The sequence below is a fragment of the Mauremys reevesii genome, linkage group 1 (genome assembly GCF_016161935.1).
Source record: "Mauremys reevesii isolate NIE-2019 linkage group 1, ASM1616193v1, whole genome shotgun sequence".
Classification (NCBI taxonomy): Eukaryota; Metazoa; Chordata; order Testudines; family Geoemydidae; genus Mauremys; species Mauremys reevesii.
In genome coordinates, this window is record NC_052623.1 from 203,539,867 (window position 1) to 203,557,547 (window position 17,681).

The 17,681-nt window shown below is 43.0% G+C and overlaps 1 long non-coding RNA gene across 3 annotated transcripts in view; it reads right to left on the reverse strand.

Moving 5' to 3' along the window:
- Positions 1-1,428: 1,428 nt before the first annotated feature.
- The window catches only part of LOC120399351, a 63,305-nt gene continuing 47,052 nt past the window's right edge, over positions 1,429-17,681 (reverse strand). For all 3 annotated transcript variants that reach the window (XR_005595109.1, XR_005595106.1, XR_005595111.1), the window contains 2 exons: positions 2,332-2,369; positions 1,429-1,755 (listed from right to left, as the gene is read on the reverse strand). This is a non-coding gene — a long non-coding RNA (uncharacterized LOC120399351). The remainder of the gene's footprint in view (positions 1,756-2,331; positions 2,370-17,681) is intronic.

The following is a 17,681-nucleotide window of genomic DNA, read 5'->3' on the forward strand; positions in this document are numbered from 1 at the left end:
GAGCTTTTCCCTTCAGCCTCCTCATGTCTTTGCTCCATCATCTGCTCGAACCACCTTCTAAACTCAAACAGTTTCCATCTGCATCTCCAATCCTTGGATCTTTTCTTCCATCAGCTCTATCAGGTGGCACTTCATGCAGACAAAACTCTTTTCAGGTACCCCCTTCAGGATCACGTACATGCCGCAGCTTCCACATCCAGTCATCTTGGTTGTGTCTTCCACTGCTTGGGTCACTAACACTGCTGCCTCTGTATCTGTTATAGCCTTGCCACCTAAGTCCTGTTAGTCCGGGAAACACAAACCAAACCAAAATACCACCGCCCACCACAACTGTCATAAACAGATAGTTAAGGGTTAAAGTCTCTTTTACCTATAAAGGGTTAACAAGCTCAGTAACCTGATGAACACCTGACCAGAGGACCAATCAAGGGACAAGATAATTTCAAATCTCTGTGGAGGGAAGGCTTTGTCTGTGTCGTTTGTTTGATTTGCCGTTCTCTCTTTGGATTTAAGAGAGGCCAGACATATTCTTCAAGTTCTTCAAGGTTTCCTGAAGTATTTTCTTCTATTCAGTATAGTGAGTATTAGAAGGCGGTTTAGTCTTATAATTGTTTTCTACATTTGCAATTGTGTGTTTGCTGAAGAAATATCTTTATTTCTGTTTGCTGTTACTTTGATTATTCTGAGAAAGGAGGGGGGGGAAGCCTCTCCAGGTTTATAAGTTAGACCCTGTATTTTTGCATCCTGGTAATACAGAGATAGTGTACTTTTTTTTCTTTCTTTAATAAAATCTTTTCTTTTTAGAACTTGATTGATTTCTTCCCTTGTTTGGATTTTCAGGGGAAAGGGAGGGGGAAAAGTGAATCCCTCTTTGTTTGATTCAAGGAGTTTGAATCAAGGTATCTCTCCCAAGGACAAGGGGAGGGGGAAGGAGGTGGGGGGGAATGGATTATTTCCCTTTGTGTTAAGATCCAAGGAAGTTGGGATCTGTGTTCCCCAGGGAAAGTTTGGGGGAACAGGGAGTGTACTAGACACTGGAATTTCTAGTTGGTGGCAGCTTTACCAGATCTAAACTAGGATTTTAGTTTAGAGGAGCCCATGCAGGTCCCCATCTTGTGGACGCTAAAGTTCAAAGTGGGGAATAAACCTATGACAACAACACAAACCCCCAACGAGCACCAAAACACTGCCAGACCACCACACACTCCCTTTACTAGCCTGGCTCTCTTAGTCTTCCCCTCAAACTCCCCTTGCAAACTTCCACTCAAACTCCTCTGTTTGCTGGCTCCTGTGCCCCTGCAGCTGTCTATTCAGAAGTCAATAATGTGTAAAACTGGTGTTAGTAACAGCAGCATCGAGTCCTGCATTTTGTTTAAATCATAAAACATTTCCATTCATATTAGCTTTTATTTTAACATATCCTCCATTTGTAGCTTTAACTCACTGATAGTGTGTCCCCTTAGCAGTGATAGTTCAGGTTCTTGTTTTATTTTTAGTTTGTAACCTTCACATTTCAAAAATCAAACAAACAGTATATTAAATTAAAATCTAATTAGCTGTTCCACAAGCTTGGCAGAGGTATCCATGGCCTTCTCATTTTCTCTCCCCAAGCCCTTCTTGAGGACAGTCACTGGAAAGCATGGATTTAAAATAGAACAGGGTTGAATTAAAGTGGTTCAGAATCCAATCCCACTGTCCAAAGGGTAACTTTTGGCAAATAGCTACTTTAGAGGGTTGCTGGACTCTGAAAAGTGCCTGTAAAAATCACAAGAGGAAATTCTGTATTGATCGTCTGCCCTGAATTAAAATCAAATGTGTTCCGTTTACAAGTAATCAAACAATGATTTTTCCCCCTAACTGCCAGCCTGCAAAATCAATTCTGGGTTATTTCCTGATCACAACTAAACATCACAGCTGACAGAAAAAAGAGAAGTAGAATTTTTCATGAAAAAATTCTAAATTCATTTTTTAATTTTGTTTGAAATTTTCAGTGACAAAAAAATTGAAAGGGAATTTTTTGAAATTTTAACTTTGAAAAATTTAATTTTAGCAGAAATAAAAACACTTGCATTTAAAAAAAAAACAAACCTCTTTTCCATAAGAAAAAGTAGAGGAAAAGTGAGAATGGGAGGGTTTTTTCCCCCTATGAAACAAAAAATGTTGATCTGCATGAACATTTTTCATAAAAATTTTCATTGAGGCATTTTCAGTACCAAAAAAACCAAACCAAACCTTCAACGGAAAATACATGTTTGACCTGCTCTAGCCATCATCAACAATACAGAACATATAGTAGTCTGTTGGTTATGCATGAGCAAGAAAAGTCTCTACCTGCTTCTCCCAGAGCTCTCTTGGTTCTGCGGGGCTGACTTTTGTAAAGAGAAATAAAAACATATTTTAGCTCCCAATTTAGCAAGGTACTTTAGCATGTGACTAACTTTAAGCCCTTCCATAGTCCCATTGAAGTCAGACTGTAGTCAATGGAAGTTTTAAGATTGCAGATGGAGCTGGATGTGATGTATATGTGGTCTGCATATGAGATGTTTTACTGGCATAACAGAGGATTTATCTACACTGCAATCAGAGGTGTGACTGCAGCAGGTGGAGACTTACACAAGCTAGCTTTGATCTAACTAGTTCAAATAACCATAGCAGTGAAGCCATCACAGCATGGGCAGTCACTCACACATATATAGTCCTGCGCAGGCTTGTACAGCCTGAGCTGCCATGGCTTCATTGCTATTATTCTCACTACATCAACACTTGCTCAGTTACGTCTTCCTGTGCTGCAGTCACATCTCTAATTGCACCTATGTTGGTAGGATGCATAATTTTTTGTTAACATAATTATACTGGTAAAAGTGTTAATGTAGACCATTTTATTGGTATATAGGTGACTCAGACTGGTATGGCTTGTTTCATCTCCTGAACCAGAACAAGTTATATTGACCTGAGCACTTTTATACTGATAGAACTGCCTCCATAGTACATTATACTAATAAGCTTAAAGCAGCAGAAACAGTTAAAGCAGCAAAACTTTCTAGTGCAAACAGTCCTATCACTAAAGCCCAGACTCTACTTGGAATGGATACAGGGAACTGATTGAGTGTCAAAAGCCGCAGTGTTGCCAACCTGAAACATTCAAAGATTATTAGTCAGACTCCAAAATACTCAAGAGATTGGTTTAAAAAACATGAGCTTTAAATATATGTTGAATGTTGGGGTCTTTGTATTTGCCATCTGAATTCTGATCCTTTCCATTTACACTCAGATCCTGTTTTTAAGAGTTCCTCTGCAACCATAAGGAATAGACAGTTCCTTGTTATTTTTTTAGTGAAAGCTGGGGCTCTCAAATAAGCACCTGATTCCAGGAGCTGGGACTTTAAGTAATACACCAAATATTGCAAGACTTGTGATAAAAATGCATGTTAGCAACAGCAAGGTCCAGTTTTATAATCACTTTTCCAGACGTTAACTGTATAGTAAGGCTTTTTATCGCCACTAGTGCAGCCTAGTGGATAGTGCATTGGACTGGGACCCAGGTGCCCTGGGCTCTGCCCTTAGCCTACCTTGGGCAAGTCACATCACTGCCCAGTGCCTCAGTTTCCACATCAGTAAAATGAGGATAATGACACTGCCCTCCTTTATAAAGTGCTTTGAGACTTTAGATAAAAAGCACTAGATAAGAGCTAAGTATTATTTATTAATTATTATTATTATTAAACCCACTGTAGGTGGTTGGGGAGATGCAAAGAAGGTTTGCTAAATGCAACTGTAGAATATAGGAACAGATATTGGAAGTATATTTTACATTGCATTATTGTATAAATAATATGATCAGTCGTTTTCCCAAATAAGGTAATAATCACTCTTCAGATAACACAGAAGTATTGATCTGCAATTCACCATTCACACAGAAGACAGCATTCAGCAATGAAATACGGACACCACATTCTCCTTTTTGTACCACTAAAAGCTGAAGAAAAGAGCCAACATGTAGGCCCCAATCCACATCAAAGTTACTCAATAAGTGATCTGGTTTTTAGAGGTGCTGAACAGCTGTAGATTCCATTGACTTCAAGAACGATTCACCTGTTTCAATCTAATTAAACTTCAGTAGTTATGGGGACTCTGACTTCATGGGTGACAGCAGGTGTTCAGCCCCTCTGAAAATCAGGCCATTTATTTTCCGTGCCCTTCAAGCAGCCAAGTTTGAAAGTGTTGGCATTAGTCACAACAATCAAAAATCAATGTAGTTCTGATCAGAAATGTCACAGGGTGAAATTTTCAAAAGCACCTAATGGCTGGTATACACACAGCTTTTCTTTCACTTTAAACTATACCAGTTTGAAAGCAGTATAACTAAAGCAGTACAACCCTGAGTGTGGACACAGTTATACTGGTATGAAGGCCTTCATTACTTGGAGCTGGTAAAGCACCAGAGCAGAGCAATCCAGCACATAGTAATGGCTGAACTCATTAGGGTTTTGCCTAGCAAACATGCAGTTTTACACGTCATAGGTAGGCTTAGCAGAATTCGTTTTTTATTTTTGTTATAATTTTGATGGATAATATCAATGTTTATTTTTAAACATTTTTTTCAATTGTTATCTATTTAAATATTTATTGTTGTAGCATATTAGGTGGGCGGGGCAGGTCAGACAATAATAATTTAATAACAGTAGACACTGAGATTCAAAAGGTTAAAACTTTAACCGTTAATTGTCAGCATCACGTGTCACAATAGACAACGTAAATATCCTTAAACTCCAGTAAGTTTTCAAGCAGCGTTTTTCTTATTTTGCTTATCTGAAAATTTCAATTATTGATGAAAATATTTTTTCATTAGCTTATGTTTGTACAGTGAAATTGAGGTTTACAGACATTTACTGATAAAAATCTAATTCTTCCAAGCCTAGTTACAGGCACCAAGGCGTTAAGACTCGGAATCAAAGAAACGGTGAGTTTTACTAGAAAAGTCCAACCCATCTGCACAGCTGACTAAGCCCCCAAAGTCCCATACCAGCTGGCACTAGGCCCAGGGAAAACTTGGCATGGATTCTGTAATGGAGGCCGCTCTTTCAGTTGTTTGAAAGTCCTAGTCAAAGATCTCGAGTGGGGGGGAGGGAATCTTCCTAGGACATTACATAACCCACCCAAGCATAATATTAAGGAATTAACATTAATAAATAACAACGTTTTAATCTCTAAGTTACTCAAACCTGAAATGCAGAAAGGTACTAACAAACGATATTGGCAATAGATTCATAATGTGTGTGTAGGATTTTTCATCCATACTGTTATTTAACATTATATTGCAGTTTCATTTAGCATCCCCCCCCCCATCCCCAGGATCAGGACCCTTTTGTGTTCGATGCTGTTTAAACTAAGAAGTCCTCTGCAAAACATTTACAACCGGAAACATTCTCAAAGCACTGTATGAAGTTGAGCAAGTATCAACCATCCCCATTTTACAGATGAGGAAACTGAGGTACAGAGCGTGGAAGAGAGTTACCCAAATACCACGGCAGAGCAAGGACTAGAACCCAATGGAGGCCCAGCTCTGTGTGTTAATCACTAGATCATGCCACTGCCTCAGTGAAATCCCCACCATTACTACAGTTTGATCAGTTTAAGGTAGTTTGATCAGTTGGTGCCAGGGTTCTACAAGGACATTGCCCTTTGATCTAACATTTCTCATTGTGGGACCTTCTCCTTTTTTCTTCCAAAGGGAGTCTGGTGGGGGGAGTTGATTCTTTTCACAAGACAACATCTTTCTTAAATTAAAATAATCCCCTCTGGGCATTGTTGGCGTTTGGAACAACCCTCTCTGTTTAGGCACACTTTGTGGTGTTGAATGGCTGAATAATTCATAGACGCCACCTGGCAGGAGCAGAGACACTGACATTTGAAGAGACTCCGTGCTGATGACACAGGAACCTTGTTATCCCATGACAATCAGAGAATAAGTAGCATTGAGGCTAAGTTTATATCAGTTCACCTCTCTACTCCCCCTTCCCACCCCAAAACCCCCTCTAGCCCCTCCCCCAATCACTGACCCTAGCCTTCTCTGCCCCCCCGCCCCCAAAGAAACCAAAAATGTCCATTTGGACATGCCACCATGGTGCCTCATGGGAGTTGTAGTTCAAGTGCTGCTTGCCCCCATTCTTCTCCCAGGATCCCTACTCAAAACTACCACTCCCTCTGCTAGTTCCCTCCGTTTCCCCACATCCCTCCTGCTTCAGCCTCCAACCCATTCTCTCTCCAAGCCCTGTGCACACATGGTCCCTGTTGATCCACCATCCCAATCCTAAAGCAAGGTCAGGCATCTGTGGTGAGGAGTTGGGGGGGTCCTGTGGGAAGTGCATTCCAGGGGACTAGTGAGGCTTCCCAGTACCGGCAAGGTGCAGCAAGTTGGAAATCACTCCCAACAGAAATTGCCCTCTTTTGCAGCTACAGGAAACACTCCCAGAGCCCCAAAATAACGATCCCATGGATAACTTGTGCCCAGGTGCCTTGGAAATAGAGATGGGGCCAAGACATAGAATTCTGATTCCGATTTTGCCCACTCCAGAAATCAGGGGCTCTCGAAAATGGGGCTTTGCCTTGTGCCCCCATCTCTACTGGGAACTGACCAGTTTTCAAAGGGTTAATTCCCTCTAAATTCACTGACTTTTCAAGCTACTATTTTTGGCTTTTCTATGACATTTGTGGCTGTCTGGTATGCATGGCCCTGACCTAGATAAATTAGGAGGCCTTGTTTTTGCTGTTTGAGCAGCACAGGCATTTTTGCATTAATTAGATGTTAGAGTGAAATATACCAACTCAATATAATGTGCCTCAAATCTCAAGGAGAGTGAGAGAAGAACACATACACACGTAGACAGACAGACAATCAATCAAAGAAAGGAAAACAGAGGAAATTAAAGTTCTGTTCTCAATCTGGTTAGTTTAAAAATCACCATTGAACGTAGGGTGACCAGACAGCAAATGTGAAAAATCGGGACGGGGTAAGGGGTAATAGGAGCCTATATAAGAAAAAGACCCCAAAATCGGGACTGTCCCTATAAAATCGGGACATCTGGTCACCCTAATTGAACGCTAACAAATCGTGTATTATTTCCCTATCCAGAGAGCACTATTAGAATGTAGAGTATGTTGCATATTCATATCCACTGTCCTACTCTCATCACTTCCATCACTGCACCCTCCACTGATCTAGCACCAATCTTGTCTCCTCCTTGCCAGTTCACAGTCTGGACCCTGTGTATGTGTGTGAGCCCTTTCTTGCCTGCATCTCCTACCATCACCCTTCCTCTCTGTCTCCACTTCGTTCACACTCTACAACTTTTCCAATCTCATCTGCTGACAACATTTTTTTTTCCTTTTATCTCCTTAATTCATTTCTCCCTTTGCTCCTTCTCAGGATTTAATTATACTTGGCACCAATCTTCAAATTGCTTTGCAGATGTTAACTAGCTAAGTGTCATAGCAGCCTTATGACATAGTATTATCCACCCCAAGTTACAAATGGGGAAACTGAGGCAGAGAAGCTCAGTGACTTGCCCAAATATGCTAGTATCAAAACCAGGCTTGGAACTCAAGATGTTTTGGCTCCCTGTCCACTGATCTCACCCAAAGCATCCACTCTCTCATAAGTTTGCAGAGGTATGGACTTGATAGAGCCAACAGTCTTTTATTCTCCATCACTAACCTGTAGATGGGATTACTATTTAACTTTGCCCCTATACGGCTTAAGCAGCTTTTTGCGAACCCTCTGCCCAGGAGTGAACTGCACAAGGGTGAATAAGGCCCAGCCACTTGTAAATAAGGTCCACACTAGCTAGCTTTGAAATGAGCTATTTATTGCAGAAACATGCGACAGAGGGGAGCAAAACCAAACATTCTAATTCCTCTTCTAAAGGAATTGCTACACCTCTGCTATATATTTGTCCTCCTTGGAGAGAGCTGTTGAACGGCTGTCAGCACACGGAAGGTTTTTAAAGTACGCTAAAAGGGCCAACCTAAACTTCTCTCATCTGGTCTGCATAATCTGCCTGATCTCACTGTTCCTCCGAACAATGGAAAATTGCCTGAATATTTAAACACGTATTGTTCTTAGGGAAACAAAATGTTCAGCTAGTTCAGTTGCCCTGGCAACATCCACTTCTAAAAATACAAAAGAGACAATCCACAAAATAAAGGCGTTTGTAAAATAGGCTGCGGGAGAAAGTGCTTCCCTGTCCCTGACCCAGAGCAGATACCTGGTTGCTGGCTCAAAGTGCATTAATTTAGATTTAGTTGGTGTTTGTCATGCTTTGAGCAGGGGATTGGACTAGATGACCCTCTGAGGTCTCTTCCAACCCTAATTTTCTGATTCTGTGATCTCAGTAGAGGATTTAGAGCACGTCTACACACTGAAGTCCCACAGGTTTAATTTAAATCAGTTTAAATCCTGATTTAAGTTAAACCAATACAAACCCCTGCATGGGCACTCCTATTTTGGTTCAAAACAAGTCCTATCAGTTTAGCTTGCACCTGTAAGTTTACAGCAATATAAGCCAGGTTTAAATCAGTTTAAGAATGTCCATACCAAAAGTTGCACTAGTTTAAATTCACCCCTTCAGCTAAGCCAGTGCAACTCTGTTTGTAGAACAAGCCTTGGGGAATGATTCACAGAATGTTGGGGAAGGGAAGAATTTATCTCATTTCAATAGCATGCTCTCATAAGCTGCATTTATTGCTGCTGGTGAGAGGGAAAGCATCAAACTCACCCCACAGCTCATCAGTGAGGTCAGAATCTGAGACCTTCAGCGCCTGCCTCTACCATTTGAGAGCCCCCTAATGTAGCAGCTGCTGCATATACTTTATATGGGCCAGCCACTAGAGGGTGACAGGCTTACACACCCTTTACATATCAGTGTGTTATAATAGGGTTAAGTCCTATATATATTAGAGTCTGTCTACCCAGGATGTAAGTTGAGTCTGGTTCTTATTAGGGCTGTCAAGCGATTAAAAAAAGGAATCACGATTAATCATGCAATTAAAAAAAATTATCGTGATTAATCACACTGTTAAACAATAATAGAATACCATTTATTTAAATATTTTGGATAGTCTACATTTTCAAATATATTGATTTCAATTACAACATAGAATACAACGTGTACAGTGCTCACTTTATATTTATTTTATTACAAGTATTTGTACTATAGAAAAACAAAAGAAATAGTATTTTTCAATTCACCTAATACAAGTACTGTAGTGCAACCTCTTTATCATGAAAGTTGAACTTACAAATGTAGAATTATGCACAAAAAAATCTGCATTCAAAAATAAAACAATGTAAAATTTTAGAGCCTGCAATTTCTCTCAGTCCTACTTCTTGTTCAGTCAGTCACTCAGACAAACAAGTTTATTTACATTTGCAGGAGTTAATGCTGCCCACTTCTCGTTTACAATGTCACCTGAAAGTGAGAATAGATGTTCTCGTGGCACCATTGTTTTGTTTTTGAGTGCAGTTAAGTAACAAAAAAAATTGACATTTGTAAGTTGCACTTTCATGACAAAGAGATTGCACTACAGTACTTGTATGAGGTGAATTGAAAAATACTATTTTTGTTTATCATTTTTGCAGTGCAAATATTTGTAATCAAAATAATATACACTTTAATTTCAATTACAACACAGAATACTATATGAAAATGTAGAAAAAATCCCAAATATTTAATAAATTTCAATTGGTATTCTATTGTTTAACCGTGTGATTAAAACTGCGATTAATCGCGATTAATTTTTTTTAATCTCATTCATTAACTGCAATTAATCAACAGCCCTAGTTCTTATTGTTAAACACTCTAGGCACTTAGATGGCCCTTGTCACTCTTGTATCTAAGCACCTCATGAAGATTCCTGAATGTGTCCTCACAATACCCCTTCAGGGAAACATCCCCATTTTATAGCCTCAAAGGGATTGAGTGATTTGCCCAAGGTCACACAAGATGTCGTAGTAGAAGGGCACACCCATGTCCGAAGCAGGGTGTCATTTCAGAAAAATTCAGTGCGGGGATGGGCAAAATGTGTCACCCTACAGAACATTATATGTGATTATAATTGATCCTGCAAAGTCTGAGGGGGGGAGCATACAGCCCTCTGAAAAGTCAGGGGAGGGGCAAAGGTCTGAGGGGGACAACTGCCCTCGTTGCCCCATAGCAAATGAGGCCCCTGCTCCCAAGGCCCTAGCCAAAGCCTTAACCACACGACCATCCTCTCCCAATGACACTATTTCCTCTTGGTTTCACCCTCCCTCTCATTTAGTCTGACTCCGTCTGTCCTTCTGCTCCCCTGCACATGGTCTCTTTTTCCCCTGCTCACGTTGCCCGGTTCCCTACTCCTCTGCATACACCATCTGATTTCTCCGTTTGTTTCTTTGTTTGCCGCATTGCTAATTCTCACATAGTCCTTGCTATCACAACCATAAAGTGCCACGGGTGTAGTTGGAACATTTATATACAGTATTTGAGGCTAATCGTTGGCTGTACAATACTTGAAGGAAGTTAATTATTGAGACTCAAGCTGTGGGACCAGAAATGGAAGGTGGGGCTGCCAAGAGTTCTGGGAGAGCCCTTGGGCTACTGGCTTTACTTACCTGTCGACTGTAACGTTGTAGTTATCACAAGAGGTTGTTGAAACAACCTGAAAGGACTTTCACTGAGGACAGTTTTATGGACCTCTAAAAACAGATAAACTTGCACGTATCCCTCTCCAAGTACACCGAGCCATAGCTCATTGCCACGTGTGCTCTCTTTTGCAAGATCATCCAGATATGTACATTTGCAAGCTGAATTGTAATTATTCTATGCATAGGAACATGTTTCCAATGCAAAGTCTAGCAGGGTTTTGCTTGAACAATTCCATTACAAAGTGACACTCAGCGCAGGTTTGTGAAGTGCTGATGGTTCAAGCACCTGCATACATCCTCCCTAAAATGGGCACATTACAACTCATTAATTTTTCAGCCAGAATTATTGATAGAGGCTGACCTCATCACACCTGTATCCTTGAGGAGAGAGTCTCCAAACCATTCATGGTGTAGCCCACATCTAACAGAAAGACTGTCGCAGAGATACCTTCTTTCACAACGGCCCAGTCATTTTCTCATTTGTGGTCATGCAACATCCCTGTTGCAACTGTAGCAGATACTTACAGGGAAAACTATTAGTAGGGAACAACTCAGTAATTTGTAAGTGTGGTTTATTCCCCAAGTGCTTTTGTCCCTTAGGAAAATATTAATCCTCCTGGTGCAGATTTTCAGCTCTGTCAAGTTCACAGTGGTTCAGTGGGGAAGGGCAGGGTGGGAGAAGGTGACTCTGAGCCACCTTTCCATTCTTCCAAACTCAGCCTGCCAGAGAGCAAAAAATCAACCACAATATAATTTAAAGAGGAGCTGCTCTAAACTATGCTGGATGCAAAAGCCTCACAGAGACAGCTGCGCTGCCTGGAGACCAGCTTTGGTGGAGATGTAAATTCCAGCTCAAGGAGACATAGCCACATAAGCACTGATCAAGCTAGTGTGCCAAAAATAGCAGTGTAGTGGTGGCAGCCTAAGTGGTGGGAGGGGCTGGGCTCCCCAAGTATGTACCTACCATCTGGGACAGGTATGGACTCAGAGCAGCTAGACGCTTCCGCCACTTCAGCTACTCTCTGTTTTTAGCACGCTAGCTTGATCAGAGCTAGTGTGCGTCTATCTCCTCAAGATGGGAAGTATACCTCCACCTTGAACTGCAGATGCACTCCTAGTGTTCTCAGCTGTGCCCTCTCTGCCTCCTGGAAAGCCCCCAGTTCCTGGCCCTACTCAGCAGGAGGAGCAAGTGGCATAGAGTTAGGTGTTCTACACCACCCAAGAATTCCCCATAGGGAATCCTTGGCTGCCCCTTTAAAGTGGCTTCCTCCCTGCTTTATGCTGCTGAGTCACCATGCAGAATTGGGGTCAAGAGTCTGTCTGATTCTCTCCCTTTCCACTTTTTTCCACTTCTTCTGTTCCTCTCTCACCCTTGCTCCTCTGCACGTGCTTCCCTTCCATCTGGTCTTCTCGTTCCCCAGACACATTGTCTTGCTGCCAGGATCCTGTTTCTGTTTAGGACACCCATGTGCCTGGTTCATTTCATCCCTTCCCCCCAAACAGTGATTAAAGTAGGTTATGATAGGTGGAGGAGCTCAGCAGATTTGGAGGCTGTCATCACAGGCTTTGGCAAGTGAGGTGGTGATGTGACACTGTCCTCTTACATGGATGGGATGCAGTAAGAAAAGGAGAATGGGAACAAGAAGTGAACGCTGTCCAAGTGGGGGTCATAACCCCAGGCAGGCCCAGCAACAGAGTGGGTGGGTGTCCACGTGTGCAGTGTGCATAGCTCTGTAAGGCACCTCCATGGTGTTCCCTTCCCACTTTCTACTAGGATGGAGAATCTGCACTGATGTAAAAGCCAGTACCAATGGGAGGTCCTGGGGATTCTCCACACATGCAAACACACGCACCATATATACTTTGCTTGTGCTTTAAATTCAGAAAGCTCACCACAGTCTCAATGTTAGGGATTATCAGCCTGCTCGGAGCAAGAAGGAGATGGGGGAAGGGGGGGAGGGGATGTGTCTCCTTAATCTCTTCTCCCCTGCCAGTCAGGGAAGGCAGTCATGGGTCTTTGCCTCTTCCTCTCCCCACTAGGGGAGCCAGCTGAGTGAGGAGAGGAGGTGAACAGGGGACTCCCAGCTGGGCATCTCTTCTACCCCATCTGCCACTGTTCCTGTTTCACCCACTGGCAGAAAACGCTGGAAGCCCCAGGATCTCCCCAGCCAGAATCAGCTCCTCCTGCTGCTCCCTCCGATTTCCCTGCCTGGTGAGTCCGCACCTCACCAGGCAGTGATGGGAAGGAGCTGGGCCTCCTAAGCCTGGGAGAGGGAGAGAAGGAGAAAGAAGTTGGTCCATTCCCTCCTTCTTCCCTTTACCTTAATCCCTGATTGTGAGATCAACTGAAATGCAGGGAACTCATTGGTCAGCAGCAGACCAGAGCAGGTGGGATTGTCAGTAGGCGGCACAAGGGTGATGACCTTATCTCTCCAGTGTGTTGTATCAGAGCCAGGCCCTGCCCTTCAGTGTCAGTTAAAGAAAATCTGATGTCAGGACTCTGGAACATAGAGCACTGAAGCTGGATCTTGCCAGAATAAATACTACTACTCCCCTGAGGGGATTTCCTGCACCTACAAGTGCAGAGTCGGGTATTACTCAGCAGGGCTGAGAGCAATGGGTTTGGACAGTGACCTCCCATCTGGTGTGAGCTTAAAGGATGGTCTTGGTTTTTTCCTCCAGGTGTCCTGTGTTGTTAGAGGCACAGTAACATTAGTCCCAAGTGCTCTAGCATAGCTCTAGCGTTCTGGGGCAACTCTGGCCAAAGCAGGCGGCACCCTGGAGCCCAGCTGATCCTTCATAAGACCTGTCCTAGGTTATATCCCCTCCAGGGGGCTGTGAACCAGGAACTAACTACATTAGTGATAAGTCATGTCATATCCAAAGCGGAAAGAAGTAAATGCACAGCACCAAGATCTGTATTAACATTAGATGCAATCATTTGAATGAACAGTGAGTTTAAGGTCACAATTAATGAAACAGGGGCTCTCAGAAATAGTCTTTGGCCAGTGGGGAAGATTTATTTCACACTCTAGTAAAGGGGACATATTTCTGCTCTCTTGAAGGGTGTTTGGCAATTGGAACTAGATCGACACTCCAAAGAGAACATGACTTTAAATCTCTAAGGTAGCAGCACTATAGGTTGCCTTATAGTATTTCAAGTACAGCTGCTGTTTTTCACTCCGGTGAAAATATATGTACGAGACTGAAAAGTTGTAAGCAACAGAAAATGACCCCGAAGAATGGAAACACTAATGTGTCCTTCACTGAAGACTGCTATCACTGCACATGCTGCCCATATTTTACATAACATTCACACACAGTCAACTCAGATAAAATGCTACCAGATATTTTAAGGTATAGTGTTGTCGACAAGCTACCTGACGCAAGTACAGCCATTCCACTCCTGTACAATCTTTACGCACTTCTGCTGGAGTGGATCTTACACAAACAATAGACGCAAGAAAATGCATAACCATGATAAGATGCAGTGCACCACTGCACAAAAATCTTAAGGGGGAAAAAAAAAAGACATTGAGCAAGAGAAACCTACAAAAGCAAGGGAGTCTTTAGTTAATAGGCCTTCACAGAGCACCTTCACCCTGCTGCATCTGAGACAAACTACAAAACCTTTTATCAGAGGCTCCAATGAGAAATGAGTCAAACCAAATTTGGGTCTCTATTAAATAGCTTGTAAAACTGAGCATGAAATCGCTGATATCTGTTCACACAGGTAACAAGGACTAAGCCCTGATCTCTGATGCATGGATACACTAGTGAAGAAAGCAGGCAAAGGGAGTGGGACCGGTCAAAACTTTTCTGGAAGATTGTTGTTTTGGTTTTGACAACAACAAAAAGTGTTTCCATTTCCCATGGAAAATGGGGGCATTTTTCCTCAAAAAGAAAGAAAGAAACAAACAAACAACAACACCACACACCAAAATCAAGAAGTTTTAGCCACGAAAAAAAAATCAATTTGGAAATGCCATGCTGCGCCTCATGGGAGTTGCAGTTCAGTTGCTTCATATCCCCATTCTTCTTTATGGGATGGGTGTTCCCTCTTCCCCCCAGCTACAACTCCCATGATGCACTGCAGAGGCTAGGCAAAAGGGGAGACTATGATGAATCATAGGGCCTGTATTCAAGTAACCTGGTCAACAGCGGAAAATTGGGACATGTGGCATCACAGACACATTTCCAAACTGAAATAGTTTTCAGCCAAAAACATTAAATTTTTGGTGGCAATTTTCCAACTTTTGGCCAAAAATGTTGACATCTTGATTTTTCACTCTAGAGTTGAAATTTTCCATGGCGGGTGGGGGAATTCTGAACAGCTCTAATGGGGACCCACAGCCCCAGGAATCAGAGTAGGATTTTAACCTAGTGTTTAAGAGAGTTCTAGGGAAAGAGACCGGATTCTTCTCCAGTCAGGCCCGAAGGAGGCATGTTCTGTCAGCTAAGTGTGTCAAGTCCCCAGGTGGCTAATGTGCATGCTCTCATTTACAGTCTATGCTACGCAGGGACGAATGCTGCTTGTCCTGTACATCCCTTCCATCCCCCCGTGTGGACCATCCCGCTGCCTGCCAGCGATGGGCTTCCGGATGCACACCTGATGCTAGTCATTTCCCCTCACCCTACTAATAAGGGTAGGATTTCACCACATAAGGCTGTTTAAAACTCTCCAGTGGTGGTTCTCATGGACTTGTATCCACTGAGTGTACATTTAATTTGAACCCACAATGCAAAGGCCAATGAAAGCAGGAAGTTCTGTTCAGCTCCATGTGTTGCCTGTTAGTTCATGTGGTTTTGTGGGACCCAGAAAAGCTACTGTGCATGGGAAACAAAAAGCTTCATTATGAAACTAACAGCAAGTCACACAACTTGGTCTTGAAAGATTTGTGCCTGTCCACAAACAGCAGATAGCTTTGTGTCAAGATCTAATAGAACTGGCCCAGAACCAGAACAAAGTTCAGATGAAATTTTGCTTGTTTTGTTTCTAAACTGAAACCAAAATTCTCCAGATTATGTGGTTTGGGATTATGGAGCTAAGATTTTGCACATCACTAGTAAGTAACTATTTTCCTGAGTAAGAGTTACCATCAATCAGTGCTATAGCCATTGTAATACATGCGCATACATCATATGTGCTGTAATATGTACTGTAACACAGGCTTGAAGTTAAAGTTGCTGCTGAAACCTTCATTTAGAAACCCTCAGTGCAGGGGCGGCTCTATGTATTTTGCCACCCCAAGCACGGCAGTCAGGCAGCTTTCGGCGGCGTGCCTGCGGGAAGTCCGCTGGTAATGCGGATTCGGCGGCATGGCTGTGGGAGGTCTGCTGGTCCTGCACCTTCAGCGTACCTGCCGCCGAATTGCCACCAAAGCCACGGGACCAGCGGACCTCCCGCAGGCATGCCGCCCTCACGGCAACTGGCAGGCCGCCCCCCCACCCCCCGTGGCTTGCCGCCCCAGGCATGCACTTGGTGCGCTGGTGCCTGGAGCCACCCCTGCCTCAGTGGCATTAGATCTTTAATGCCTCTCTACCTGTGGGAAGTGGATTTCTTTTTCATGTATCACCCAAATGTCAACAGTCAGGTTAGTGAGAGTTTTGCCTTTGACTTGAATAGGGCCAGAATTTCACCCCCAGTGTCTGCTTCCTTTAGCACCACCTTCATACCCTCTCTTTATGCCTGGTATACCCTCCCCAAAGTGTTTGGCCTGCCACTACCCTCTTCACATTCACACCTACCGAGGTGCCCACAAAAAGTCAATCAACATCATTGGGGTGCTTTTATAAAACATTATTTTAGACATATTTATTTAAACATTTTTAATTGTTCAACCATTCTGTGCACAGGCCTTGGTTGCATAACTGGGGGATCTTATTATGGGGATCACTGGCCTTCTTCCCCAACCTCTCCACCTCACTGATTGGTTACCCCTTGGTTGCCTCACATCTGAAAATTAGATTCTAGGCACTTCAGGGTAGGACCTTTCCAGACACTGCAAAAACAATAGTAATCCACCAGAACAGTAGCCTCTAACAAGTTGCCTCAGAGAGACGAGCGCCACCTGCTGAATCACCAGCACTACTACTAACAGCTCAGCTTCGCTTTTGGAGGTAGGTCTCCTTCACTTTGTTTTTCTCTCGTTGGCTTCTGGAAGATCTGAAGGGATCACAGTACAGCAGTAGGCATTACACAAGACATCCTGATGACTGCCCTAGAAGTCATGATTTAGCAATGTTGTCAGCACACAGCGCTCATTCTCAAGCCACAGCGTTTATTCTGGGACCACCTGAGATCTTTAGAGGGCCAGCCTTTGCCAGGAAGCTATCCGCGCTGGTGAGCTCTCCTTCAGATTCTCTCACATGCCATCCAATAAATGTTTAGAAACCTAACCTGACGGAGGATCTGACTGAGAATTCTACTTCTGTCTGCTGACATCATGAGAGACAAACTCCAAGGGCTCTGTAGTAATCAAGAAGCCTCTCTAATAAGCATCAGCTTTATCATGTGCTTTCACTTGTGGAAGAAAGTCTTATGTTTCTGTATAACTTCAGGCTGTGCTCTTATTGGTTCCCAGCATGCTTTATAGGGTGGCCAGCCCTTGGATAGGAGACCTGCTAGGTGAGCAAATGGAAATTTCAAAATCCTTCCATGAGGTTAAAAGCTCTAGAGATGAAGGATGGTCTTGTGATTGAGGCAGTGGCCTGTGACTCAGAAAATATAATTCAGTTCCCATCTCTGCTGCCAGCTTCCTGTGTGGCCTTGGGCAAGTCACAGTCACCCTGTGTTTCAGTTCCCCATCTTTAAATAGGGGAGGATAATCCTTCCTTTCTTTCACCTTCTCACTGTCATACTTATTTCAGTGGTAAATCCTCTGAGGCAGGAACTTTCTCTCACGCATTTCTGCAGTGCCTAGCACGACAGAGCCCCCATCTTGGATGGAGCCTCTTGGCACTAGGAAAATACAAATAATAGGTAATAATTGGAGTAAAG